The sequence below is a fragment of the Pseudophryne corroboree genome, chromosome 4 (assembly GCF_028390025.1).
Source record: "Pseudophryne corroboree isolate aPseCor3 chromosome 4, aPseCor3.hap2, whole genome shotgun sequence".
NCBI classification, from domain to species: Eukaryota; Metazoa; Chordata; class Amphibia; order Anura; family Myobatrachidae; genus Pseudophryne; species Pseudophryne corroboree.
Genome location: NC_086447.1, coordinates 219,911,616 through 219,924,586, shown reverse-complemented (window position 1 = coordinate 219,924,586; position 12,971 = coordinate 219,911,616). Strand labels below are relative to the sequence as shown.

Here is a 12,971-nt window from a genome sequence, read left to right as displayed (position 1 = left end):
CTACGGCAGATGGTAAACTGTGAAACTCACCAAGCTCCAGAATGCAAAGCATTTCTGAGCTTGGCCCAGCAGCTAAAGCCATTTCTAAATGGCTTTTGTAGCCTGTGGGCTACATTATGCAATAATTCCTGGAGAAGGAACCTTGGGATCCCTCTGCATTACTGTCTGCTCTCACATACGCAGTCTGACGATTGCACATGTGAACTAGCGCAGCCGGGGTCTAAACCCAGAAGTAAAGTGATCACATTAGCAATTATTCTACTTCATATACATTGCAGGGATGGGCATGAGATTGGTACTCATTATGGCATAAAAGCTACACCTCTGGACTCACAAAGAGTCATCCTTCAGCACTCAGGAGAGGAAAACCCCCTTGGGGGGAAACCTCTGGGAAACCATGGCCTCAGGATCGCCCTTCCCTCTGGGCATTAAGAGAGTGTACTACTACTAATAGAGGGGTCAGTATGCTATCCCAGCGCATGGGATTCCGGTGGTTGTCATACCGATGCTGGGATCCCAGTACAGAAAAGACCGACAGGGGTGATTAAGGGGTGTTCTCCCCTCTCCCAACCCCCCTAACCCTGCATGTCTGCAGTCTAACCCTAACCTCCCCCCTTTGTGCCTAACCCTCCCGTGGAGGTGCCTAATCCTAACCTCCGTCCCTGCTGCCTACCTAACTCTTCCTTCCCCGCAGCCTAACCACTCCCGGGGTGCCTAATCCACCCTACCTACAGCCAAATCCTAACTTTCCCCCACCCCTCAGCCTAATCCTAACCCCTGCGAGATGCTTAAACCTAACCCCCACCTGATGCCTAAACTTAACCCTCCCTTCCCCATAGCCTAACCACTCCCGGGGTGCCTAACCCACCCTACCCACAGCCAAATCCTAACTTCCCCCCACCCCTCAGCCTAATCCTATCCTCCCCCCACCCCACAGCCTAATCCTAACCACTGCGAGATGCTAAAACCTAACCCCCACCTGATGCCTAAACCTAACCCTCCTTTTCCCACAGCCTAACCACTCCCGGGGGTGCATAACCCACCCTACCCACAGCCAAACCCTAACTTCTTCCCACCCGCAGCCTAACACTATCCTCCCCCCACCCCGCAGCCTAATCCTAACCCCCGCGAGATGCTTAAACCTAACCAACACCTGATGCCTAAACCTAACCCTCCCTTCCCCGCAGCCTAACCACCCCTGGGGGTGCCTAACCCTAACCAACCCTATCCACTGCCTAACCCTTACCTCCCCCCACCCACAGCCTAAACCTAACCCACCTGACGCCTAAACCTAATCTCCCCACCTGATGCCTAAACCTAACCCTATCCTCCCCTGCAGCCTAACCATATCCTCCCCTCACCTGCAGCCTAACCCTAACCCCTCCTCCTGATGTCTAACACTCTCCCTCTTCCCACCCTCCTAACCCTTCCTGTCCACAGTCTAACCCTAACCTCCCCCCTTTGTGCCTAACCCTCCTGCGGAGGTGCCTAATGCTAACCTCCGTCCCTTCTGCCTAAACCTAAACCTCCCTCACTCACAGCCTAACCACCCCCAGGGGTGCCTAACCCTAACCCAACCTACCCGCAGCCTAACGCTAACCTCCCCCCACTCACAGCCTAAACTTAACCCCCCCGCCTGATGCCTAAACCTAATCCCCCGCCTAAACCTAACCCTCCCTCCCCTGCAGCCTAACCACCCCCAGGGGTGCCTAACCCTAAGCTCCCCCCACCCGCAGCCTAAACTTAACCCCCCCACCTAATGCCTAAACCTAACCCTCCTGCCTGATGCCAAAACCTAACCGTCCCTCCCCCACAGTCTAACCTCCCCTGTGGGTGCCTAACCCACTCTATCCACAACCTAGCCCTAACCTCCCCCCACCTGCAGCCTAACCCTAACCCCCCGCCTGACACCTAAACCTAACCCCCCACCTGACACCTAACCTAACCCTCCCTCCCCCGCAGCCTAACCACCCCCCTTTCCCCCCATGTGCTGATGCCTAAACCTAACCCCCCTTGCCCAGCCCTAAACCTATGATCGTAAGAATACGGGTGTCGGTATCCTTGCCCATTCGGAGTTCCAACGTCGGGATTCTGAAGAGTGTCGGGATCCTAGTGTCAGTATTCTGACTGCCGTAAACCCGACAGCCGGCATCTTTACCGCATCTCCTAATAGGTAATGCATATGTCCCAACATTTGGAGCATATGTCCGCAGCTCTCCTCCCAGGGCAGCTATTCAGGGATCACCCACTGCGTTTAGAGGAAGAGATGAAAAATCATTGTTAGTGGATGAACAAGCAGAGAGACAAACTGCAAACAGTGGTGTGGTTGTGTGTAGAGAATAATCTCTCTATGTAAATATGTTACTCTAACTACTGAGGACATGGAAAATACCTAAAATAAGGACAATTATCCCAAAGGGTCCATTGTTTTTATACAATACACACATTGGGGGGATAAGTTCTCTCTTATAGTAATTAGTGGGGACCTTCAGAAAATAAATTTGACCAGTAAATAATAAAAGCTATAAATTTCTAACATTTAGGGGACAATCCAATTAGGTACGAGTTACCATTGCATCCAAACTCACACCCTTCATGGCCAGATTCAGCCTATGGGGATACCGGAAAGTGCGGCTGTTGTAAGACAAACTCGTATCTAATTAAACTGACCCCTTAGTTGTTAAATGTGATAAAATAGTAAAATATAATGGTGTAATTGTGGGCCTGATTCAGTTGTGGTTGTTGAAGCGATCGCTGCTGCAATCTTGTTGTTCACAATTGCATCATGAGTCTGAGCAGTCGTAGGTTGAGCAAGTCTCCTAGACACAGGGGGCTCTCCAGCAGCAACACAGGTCGCAATGAGTAATTTATGCACGTACATGTAAAGGTGTTTGTACGGACCTGACACGCCTGTATACAGTTAGCCACCCCCGTTACCACCTCAAACGCTGACTTCCTGTCAATCACTTTGCAATGGGATACTCTATGTAAGCTTGATTTAATTTTGTGTCAGTACAGCTTACACGCATGCACAGTGAAAAAGCATTGAGCCACTTGGTGCAACAGCAGCTGTGCGTCCGCGTCTGAATCAGGCCCCCTGAGCGGTAAGTAGAAGGACTAGGGAAAGGACTAAGTGAGTCATTCCGAGTTCATCGTAGCTGTGCTAATTTAGCACAGCAACGATCAATCACACTGACATGCGCGGGGACATCCAGCACAGGGCTAGTTCACCCCACATGTCACTGCCCCCCCCCCCCGCAGAAGTGCAAAGGCATCGCACAGTAGTGATGCCTTTGCACTTCAAGAGTATCTCCCGGCCAGCATAGATTTAGCGTACTTGCCGGGAGCTACTCATCGCTCCCCAGCCCGCAGCAGCGCCGGAAATTTTTCGGGTTTTGTGTTTTGGTTTTGGGTTCGGTTCCGCGGCCGTGTTTTGGGTTCGACCGCGTTTTGGCAAAACCTCACCGAATTTTTTTTGTCGGATTCGGGTGTGTTTTGGATTCGGGTGTTTTTTTAAAAAAACCCTAAAAAACAGCTTAAATCATAGAATTTGGGGGTAATTTTGATCCCAAAGTATTATTAACCTCAAAAAACATAATTTACACTCATTTTCAGCCTATTCTGAACACATCACACCTCACAATATTATTTTTAGTCCTAAAATTTGAACCGAGGTCGCTGTGTGAGTAAGATAAGCGACCCTAGTGGCCGACACAAACACCGGGCCCATCTAGGAGTGGCACTGCAGTGTCACGCAGGATGGCCCTTCCAAAAAACCCTCCCCAAACAGCACATGACGCAAAGAAAAAAAGAGGCGCAATGAGGTAGCTGACTGTGTGAGTAAGATTAGCGACCCTAGTGGCCGACACAAACACCGGGCACATCTAGGAGTGGCACTGCAGTGTCACGCAGGATGTCCCTTCCAAAAAACCCTCCCCAAACAGCACATGACGCAAAGAAAAAAAGAGGCGCAATGAGGTAGCTGTGTGAGTAAGATTAGCGACCCTAGTGGCCGACACAAACACCGGGCCCATCTAGGAGTGGCACTGCAGTGTCACGCAGGATGTCCCTTCCAAAAAACCCTCCCCAATCAGCACATGATGCAAAGAAAAAGAAAAGAAAAAAGAGGTGCAAGATGGAATTATCCTTGGGCCCTCCCACCCACCCTTATGTTGTATAAACAAAACAGGACATGCACACTTTAACCAACCCATCATTTCAGTGACAGGGTCTGCCACACGACTGTGACTGATATGACGGGTTGGTTTGGACCCCCCCCAAAAAAGAAGCAATTAATCTCTCCTTGCACAAACTGGCTCTACAGAGGCAAGATGTCCACCTCATCTTCACCCTCCGATATATCACCGTGTACATCCCCCTCCTCACAGATTATCAATTCGTCCCCACTGGAATCCACCATCTCAGCTCCCTGTGTACTTTGTGGAGGCAATTGCTGCTGGTCAATGTCTCCGCGGAGGAATTGATTATAATTCATTTTAATGAACATCATCTTCTCCACATTTTCTGGATGTAACCTCGTACGCCGATTGCTGACAAGGTGAGCGGCGGCACTAAACACTCTTTCGGAGTACACACTTGTGGGAGGGCAACTTAGGTAGAATAAAGCCAGTTTGTGCAAGGGCCTCCAAATTGCCTCTTTTTCCTGCCAGTATAAGTACGGACTGTGTGACGTGCCTACTTGGATGCGGTCACTCATATAATCCTCCACCATTCTATCAATGTTGAGAGAATCATATGCAGTGACAGTAGACGACATGTCCGTAATCGTTGTCAGGTCCTTCAGTCCGGACCAGATGTCAGCATCAGCAGTCGCTCCAGACTGCCCTGCATCACCGCCAGCGGGTGGGCTCGGAATTCTGAGCCTTTTCCTCGCACCCCCAGTTGCGGGAGAATGTGAAGGAGGAGATGTTGACAGGTCGCGTTCCGCTTGACTTGACAATTTTGTCACCAGCAGGTCTTTCAACCCCAGCAGACCTGTGTCTGCCGGAAAGAGAGATCCAAGGTAGGCTTTAAATCTAGGATCGAGCACGGTGGCCAAAATGTAGTGCTCTGATTTCAACAGATTGACCACCCGTGAATCCTTGTTAAGCGAATTAAGGGCTGCATCCACAAGTCCCACATGCCTAGCGGAATCGCTCCGTGTTAGCTCCTTCTTCAATGCCTCCAGCTTCTTCTGCAAAAGCCTGATGAGGGGAATGACCTGACTCAGGCTGGCAGTGTCTGAACTGACTTCACGTGTGGCAAGTTCAAAGGGCATCAGAACCTTGCACAACGTTGAAATCATTCTCCACTGCACTTGAGACAGGTGCATTCCATCTCCTATATCGTGCTCAATTGTATAGGCTTGAATGGCCTTTTGCTGCTCCTCCAACCTCTGAAGCATATAGAGGGTTGAATTCCACCTCGTTACCACTTCTTGCTTCAGATGATGGCAGGGCAGGTTCAGTAGTTTTTGGTGGTGCTCCAGTCTTCTGTACGTGGTGCCTGTACGCCGAAAGTGTCCCGCAATTTTTCTGGCCACCGACAGCATCTCTTGCACGCCCCTGTCGTTTTTTTAAAAATTCTGCACCACCAAATTCAAGGTATGTGCAAAACATGGGACGTGCTGGAATTTGCCCATATTTAATGCACACACAATATTGCTGGCGTTGTCCGATGCCACAAATCCACAGGAGAGTCCAATTGGGGTAAGCCATTCCGCGATGATCTTCCTCAGTTGCCGTAAGAGGTTTTCAGCTGTGTGCGTATTCTGGAAAGCGGTGATACAAAGCGTAGCCTGCCTAGGAAAGAGTTGGCGTTTGCGAGATGCTGCTACTGGTGCCGCCGCTGCTGTTCTTGCGGCGGGAGTCCATACATCTACCCAGTGGGCTGTCACAGTCATATAGTCCTGACCCTGCCCTGCTCCACTTGTCCACATGTCCGTGGTTAAGTGGACATTGGGTACAACTGCATTTTTTAGGACACTGGTGAGTCTTTTTCTGACGTCCGTGTACATTCTCGGTATCGCCTGCCTAGAGAAGTGGAACCTAGATGGTATTTGGTAACGGGGGCACACTGCCTCAATAAATTGTCTAGTTCCCTGTGAACTAACGGCGGATACCGGACGCACGTCTAACACCAACATAGTTGTCAAGGACTCAGTTATCCGCTTTGCAGTAGGATGACTGCTGTGATATTTCATCTTCCTCGCAAAGGACTGTTGAACAGTCAATTGCTTACTGGAAGTAGTACAAGTGGGCTTACGACTTCCCCTCTGGGATGACCATCGACTCCCAGCGGCAACAACAGCAGCGCCAGCAGCAGTAGGCGTTACACGCAAGGATGCATCGGAGGAATCCCAGGCAGGAGAGGACTCGTCAGACTTGCCAGTGACATGGCCTGCAGGACTATTGGCATTCCTGGGGAAGGAGGAAATTGACACTGAGGGAGTTGGTGGGGTGGTTTGCGTGAGCTTGGTTACAAGAGGAAGGGATTTACTGGTCAGTGGACTGCTTCCGCTGTCACCCAAAGTTTTTGAACTTGTCACTGACTTATTATGAATGCGCTGCAGGTGACGTATAAGGGAGGATGTTCCGAGGTGGTTAACGTCCTTACCCCTACTTATTACAGCTTGACAAAGGGAACACACGGCTTGACACCTGTTGTCCGCATTTCTGGTGAAATACCTCCACACCGAAGAGCTGATTTTTTTGGTATTTTCACCTGGCATGTCAACGGCCATATTCCTCCCACGGACAACAGGTGTCTCCCCGGGTGCCTGACTTAAACAAACCACCTCACCATCAGAATCCTCCTGGTCAATTTCCTCCCCAGCGCCAGCAACACCCATATCCTCCTCATCCTGGTGTACTTCAACACTGACATCTTCAATCTGACTATCAGGAACTGGACTGCGGGTGCTCCTTCCAGCACTTGCAGGGGGCATGCAAATAGTGGAAGGCGCATGCTCTTCACGTCCAGTGTTGGGAAGGTCAGGCATCGCAAACGACACAATTGGACTCTCCTTGTGGATTTGGGATTTCAAAGAACGCACAGTTCTTTGCGGTGCTTTTGCCAGCTTGAGTCTTTTCAGTTTTCTAGCGAGAGGCTGAGTGCTTCCATCCTCATGTGAAGCTGAACCACTAGCCATGAACATAGGCCAGGGCCTCAGCCGTTCCTTGCCACTCCGTGTGGTAAATGGCATATTGGCAAGTTTACGCTTCTCCTCCGACAATTTTATTTTAGGTTTTGGAGTCCTTTTTTTTCTGATATTTGGTGTTTTGGATTTGACATGCTCTGTACTATGACATTGGGCATCGGCCTTGGCAGACGACGTTGCTGGCATTTCATCGTCTCGGCCATGACTAGTGGCAGCAGCTTCAGCACGAGGTGGAAGTGGATCTTGATCTTTCCCTAATTTTGGAACCTCAACTTTTTTGTTCTCCATATTTTATAGGCAGAACTAAAAGGCACCTCAGGTAAACAATGGAGATGGATGGATTGGATACTAGTATACAATTATGGACGGACTGCCACGGTTAGGTGGTATAAAAAAACCACGGTTAGGTGGTATATATTATAATAATAATACAATTATGGATGGACGGACTGCCTGCCGACTGCCGACACAGAGGTAGCCACAGCCGTGAACTACCGCACTGTACACTGGTTGATAAAGAGATAGTAGTATACTCGTAACAACTAGTATGACACTATGACGACGGTATAAAGAATGAAAAAAAAAACCACGGTTAGGTGGTATATATTATAATAATAATACAATTATGGATGGACGGACTGCCTGCCGACTGCCGACACAGAGGTAGCCACAGCCGTGAACTACCGCACTGTACACTGGTTGATAAAGAGATAGTAGTATACTCGTAACAACTAGTATGACACTATGACGACGGTATAAAGAATGAAAAAAAAACCACGGTTAGGTGGTATATATTATAATAATAATACAATTATGGATGGACGGACTGCCTGCCGACTGCCGACACAGAGGTAGCCACAGCCGTGAACTACCGCACTGTACACTGGTTGATAAAGAGATAGTAGTATACTCGTAACAACTAGTATGACACTATGACGACGGTATAAAGAATGAAAAAAAAACCACGGTTAGGTGGTATATATTATAATAATAATACAATTATGGATGGACGGACTGCCTGCCGACTGCCGACACAGAGGTAGCCACAGCCGTGAACTACCGCACTGTACACTGGTTGATAAAGAGATAGTAGTATACTCGTAACAATTAGGATGACACTATGACGGTATAAAGAATGAAAAAAAAACCACGGTTAGGTGGTAGGTATATAATAATAAATAATACAATTCTGGTCGGACGGACTGCCTGCCGTGTGCCGACACAGAGGTAGCCACAGCCGTGAACTACCGCACTGTACACTGGTTGATAAAGAGATAGTAGTATACTCGTAACAATTAGGATGACACTATGACGGTATAAAGAATGAAAAAAAAACCACGGTTAGGTGGTAGGTATATAATAATAAATAATACAATTCTGGTCGGACGGACTGCCTGCCGTGTGCCGACACAGAGGTAGCCACAGCCGTGAACTACCGCACTGTACACTGGTTGATAAAGAGATAGTAGTATACTCGTAACAATTAGGATGACACTATGACGGTATAAAGAATGGAAAAAAAACCACGGTTAGGTGGTAGGTATATAATAATAAATAATACAATTCTGGTCGGACGGACTGCCTGCCGTGTGCCGACACAGAGGTAGCCACAGCCGTGAACTACCGCACTGTACACTGGTTGATAAAGAGATAGTAGTATACTCGTAACAATTAGGATGACACTATGACGGTATAAAGAATGAAAAAAAAACCACGGTTAGGTGGTAGGTATATAATAATAAATAATACAATTCTGGTCGGACGGACTGCCTGCCGTGTGCCGACACAGAGGTAGCCACAGCCGTGAACTACCGCACTGTACACTGGTTGATAAAGAGATAGTAGTATACTCGTAACAATTAGGATGACACTATGACGGTATAAAGAATGAAAAAAAAACCACGGTTAGGTGGTAGGTATATAATAATAAATAATACAATTCTGGTCGGACGGACTGCCTGCCGTGTGCCGACACAGAGGTAGCCACAGCCGTGAACTACCGCACTGTACACTGGTTGATAAAGAGATAGTAGTATACTCGTAACAATTAGGATGACACTATGACGGTATAAAGAATGAAAAAAAAACCACGGTTAGGTGGTAGGTATATAATAATAAATAATACAATTCTGGTCGGACGGACTGCCTGCCGTGTGCCGACACAGAGGTAGCCACAGCCGTGAACTACCGCACTGTACTGTGTCTGCTGCTAATATAGACTGGTTGATATTTAAAGAGATATTAGTAGTATACAACAATACTATACTGGTGGTCAGGCACTGGTCACCACTCCTGCAGCAAAAGTGTGCACTGTTAATTAATATAATTGTACTCCTGGCTCCTGCTAACAACCTGCAGTGCTCCCCAGTCTCCCCCACAATTAATTATAAGCTTTTAATTTATACATTGATGACTGTGCAGCACACTGGGCTGAGCTGAGTGCACACAGACTGAGTCACACTGTGTGACTGACTGTGCTGTGTATCGTTTTTTTTTTCAGGCAGAGAACGGATATAGCAGAGAGAAGTGAACGGATATATTATATTAAATAAAAGTTAACTAGCAACTGCACTGGTCACTGACTGTGGTAAACTAACTCTGTCTGCGACTCTGCACAATCTCTCTCTATCTAATCTATCTATCTCTATTCTAATGGAGAGGACGCCAGACACGTCCTCTCCCTATCAATCTCAATGCACGAGTGAAAATGGCGGCGACGCGCGGCTCCTTATATAGAATCCGAGTCTCGCGATAGAATCCGAGCCTCGCGAGAATCCGACAGCGTCATGATGACGTTCGGGCGCGCTCGGGTTAACCGAGCAAGGCGGGAAGATCCGAGTCGCTCGGACCCGTGGAAAAAAAAGTGAAGTTCGTGCGGGTTCGGATTCAAAGAAACCGAACCCGCTCATCTCTACGCAGCGGTGCGTGTTACATCACGGAGCCGCTGCGGGCCGCTCCCTGCTCGATCTGGCCAAGCCTGCATTGGCAGGACTGCTCCCACAAAACGGCAGCCAAACGCCGCCGTTTCCGCCCCCTCCCGCCCAGCGACCACCTCTGCCTGTCAATTAGGCAGAGGCGATCGCATCCCTGCAACGGCCTTCGGCCGTCTGGCATGCGCAGGCGCACTACGGCGCCGACACATGTGCAGTAGGGACCTGTTCGCTTGGCTGCGACAAAAAGCAGTAAACGAACAGGTCAGAATGACCCCCTATGTCACCTTTATTATATGTAAAGATAGGGAAACAGTCACTTGTTACAACTCCAATTCACATCATTTATACCATTCTGTACCATTTCATCATTTGGTTATTCTACGGGGGAGATGTATTAAGCCCTGCAGAGTGATAAAGTGGAGAGAGGTAAAGTGCCAGCCAATCAGTTCCTAACTGCCATGTTACAGGCTGTTTTTGAAAGCTGACAGCTAGGAGCTGATTGGTTGTTAGTTTATCTCTCTCCACTTTATCACTCTCCCAGGCTTTGTACACCTGCTCCCAGTTCATTGATATACTGTACATGTCCGCCATTTCCCTATCTCCCCTTATCTGTATTGTTCTTCCCCCGATCTGTATGTTCTGTATCATGCTCTCCCCACCCTTCCTGTTTTTCTGTATTACAGTATGTTCTACATCTCGCAACCCCCAAAAGTGTATGTCCTTCCTATATATGTCCTATAGAGTGTGCCACAATTTCTATGTTTTTGTATTGTCATCTGTATGTGCTATACCAAGTTGCCCCCTTCTGCATGTTTTGTATTGTCCGCTTTCCCCCACCATAGACCCTATGTTTTGTACTGTGCTCTCAATACCCCCCACCACACACACAATTACACAAGTATGGTAACTTACCTCCTGCATGCTATTCTCCAGTCACTAATACCTCTGCGACCCCTCACGTCGTCTTCAACTGACACTTTGCAGATCTCTTTGCCGGTCACCCGACACTCTGCAAATCTCTTTGCCAGAACTTTGCCAAATGATGATCTAAATAACCAGAATTTCCTGGTCAGACACACTATTTGTATAATTATACTACTACATTCTGTTACGTACTTTCATTTTTATTCATTTGCAATTTATCTATTTGATTGACTTTTTATCCAAAACCCAAGATCCTTTCTCATAGAGACCCAAGTTATCTGCTCCAGATTTTATCTTCCCTAGTGCTAGGATCATGTTAGTATCATACACTGGGCCTAATTCAGACCTGATCACAGCAGCAGATTTGTTCTCTAATGGACAAAACCACTGCACTGCACTGTAGGTGGGGCAGATGTAACATGTGCAGAGAGAGTATGGTAACTTACCTCCTGCATGTTATACTCCAGTCGTTGCTACCTCTGCGACCCCTCCCGTCATCTTCAACTGACACTTTGCAGATCTCTTTGCCGGTCACCCGACACTCTGCAAATCTCTTTGCCAGATGATCTAAAAAACACAAAAGACTATTATCAAGCATAGTACTAGTTTAAGTACCATAAAATGTCCATGAGTCAACCAGTTTCCCAATTTTCCTTAAACCAAACAAGATACTTTCAAAGTTATCAATATCCCACTTATCTAATTTATTAACTTTTTCATCCCAAAGCCACAATCCTGCCTCATAGAGACCCAGGTTATCTGCATCCCCTGTATGTGTGCTTATCCTCCATACTGCCCTCTTTATTCCTGAAACGCTACATTTTTATTCCTAAATATGTTGTTACTTCCTGCGCTTCTCCTATTTATGTGTCCTTGTAACTGTATTCCCTGTTCTATTTATCTTGTATTGCCTTTCAGCTGACTATACTGCACTCTGTCTTCCTTACCCCCTCCATCATACCCTGCTATTTAGGACTCACCTCCTCCTACCTGTCTTCCTGCATGGAAACTGGAAACAACAGCGGCTGTAGATAGAATATTACAGGAAGAAGCATTGTGATGTCACGGGCTAGTGATGTCACAAGCTAGGTGTGATGTCACAGTAACCAGCAGCAAAGCTACAGAGTTACAGCTATCTTACATATGCATTTTCTACATATATATACATGAGTTTCTAGTTTAAATATACATGTGTTTCTAGTTTAAAAAAAAATTAGACTAGTGTAGAAAATTAAGTATAAGGCAATGTTGTACAGAGTGCCTCAGTATATAGGTAAAGGGAAAACATAAGTGACAGCAATTTATAGACTAAATCACTGCTTATATTTTATAAGGAAGTAAGGCCTAGATTTATCAAGCATTGGAGAGTGATAAATTGCACAGTGATAAAGTACAGGCCAATCAGCTACTAATTGCCATGTTACAGGCTGTGTTAGAAAAATGACAGTTAGGAGCTGATTGGTTGATACTTTATCACTGTGCAATTTATGACTCTCCAAGGCTTGATAAATCTGGGCCTAAAGCTCTTTATCTAAGAGGCTGAATCAATCATTTTCCGTTGTGTGTGTGTGTGTGTGTGTGTGTGTGTGTGTATATATATATATATATATATATATATATATATATAGAGAGAGAGAGAGAGAGAGAAAGAGGGATAGCTTAACTAACTGTACTATCCCATTAAACCAGGAAACTCACAGATTATACAGTTTCCGTGGCTGGCTGACCTCAAGTCTGCAGTTCACCTGGTTTAATCAGCCACAGAACCTGTGTAACCTATGAGCATATACAGAGGAGAAGAAATAAGAGTTGTCTCTTTTGTGGCGCACTAGAAATGTATTATTCAATACCAGCGTATATAAAACTGTAAGGTGGGCCCGCAAGGTGACATTCACAGGGAATAGGTAATGACATCCACTCGACTTGTTCACACCCGCTGGACGTGTTGGAAAGAG

At 47.0% G+C, this 12,971-nt stretch overlaps 1 long non-coding RNA gene across 1 annotated transcript; it reads right to left on the bottom strand.

Moving 5' to 3' along the window:
- Positions 1–1,989: 1,989 nt before the first annotated feature.
- On the bottom strand, positions 1,990–12,094 carry LOC134911283 (uncharacterized). The gene is made up of 4 exons (XR_010176448.1): positions 11,997–12,094; positions 11,463–11,583; positions 11,005–11,139; positions 1,990–2,230 (listed from the first exon to the last, which is right to left on the bottom strand). It is a non-coding gene; the product is annotated as an uncharacterized LOC134911283 (long non-coding RNA).
- Positions 12,095–12,971: the final 877 nt, after the last annotated feature.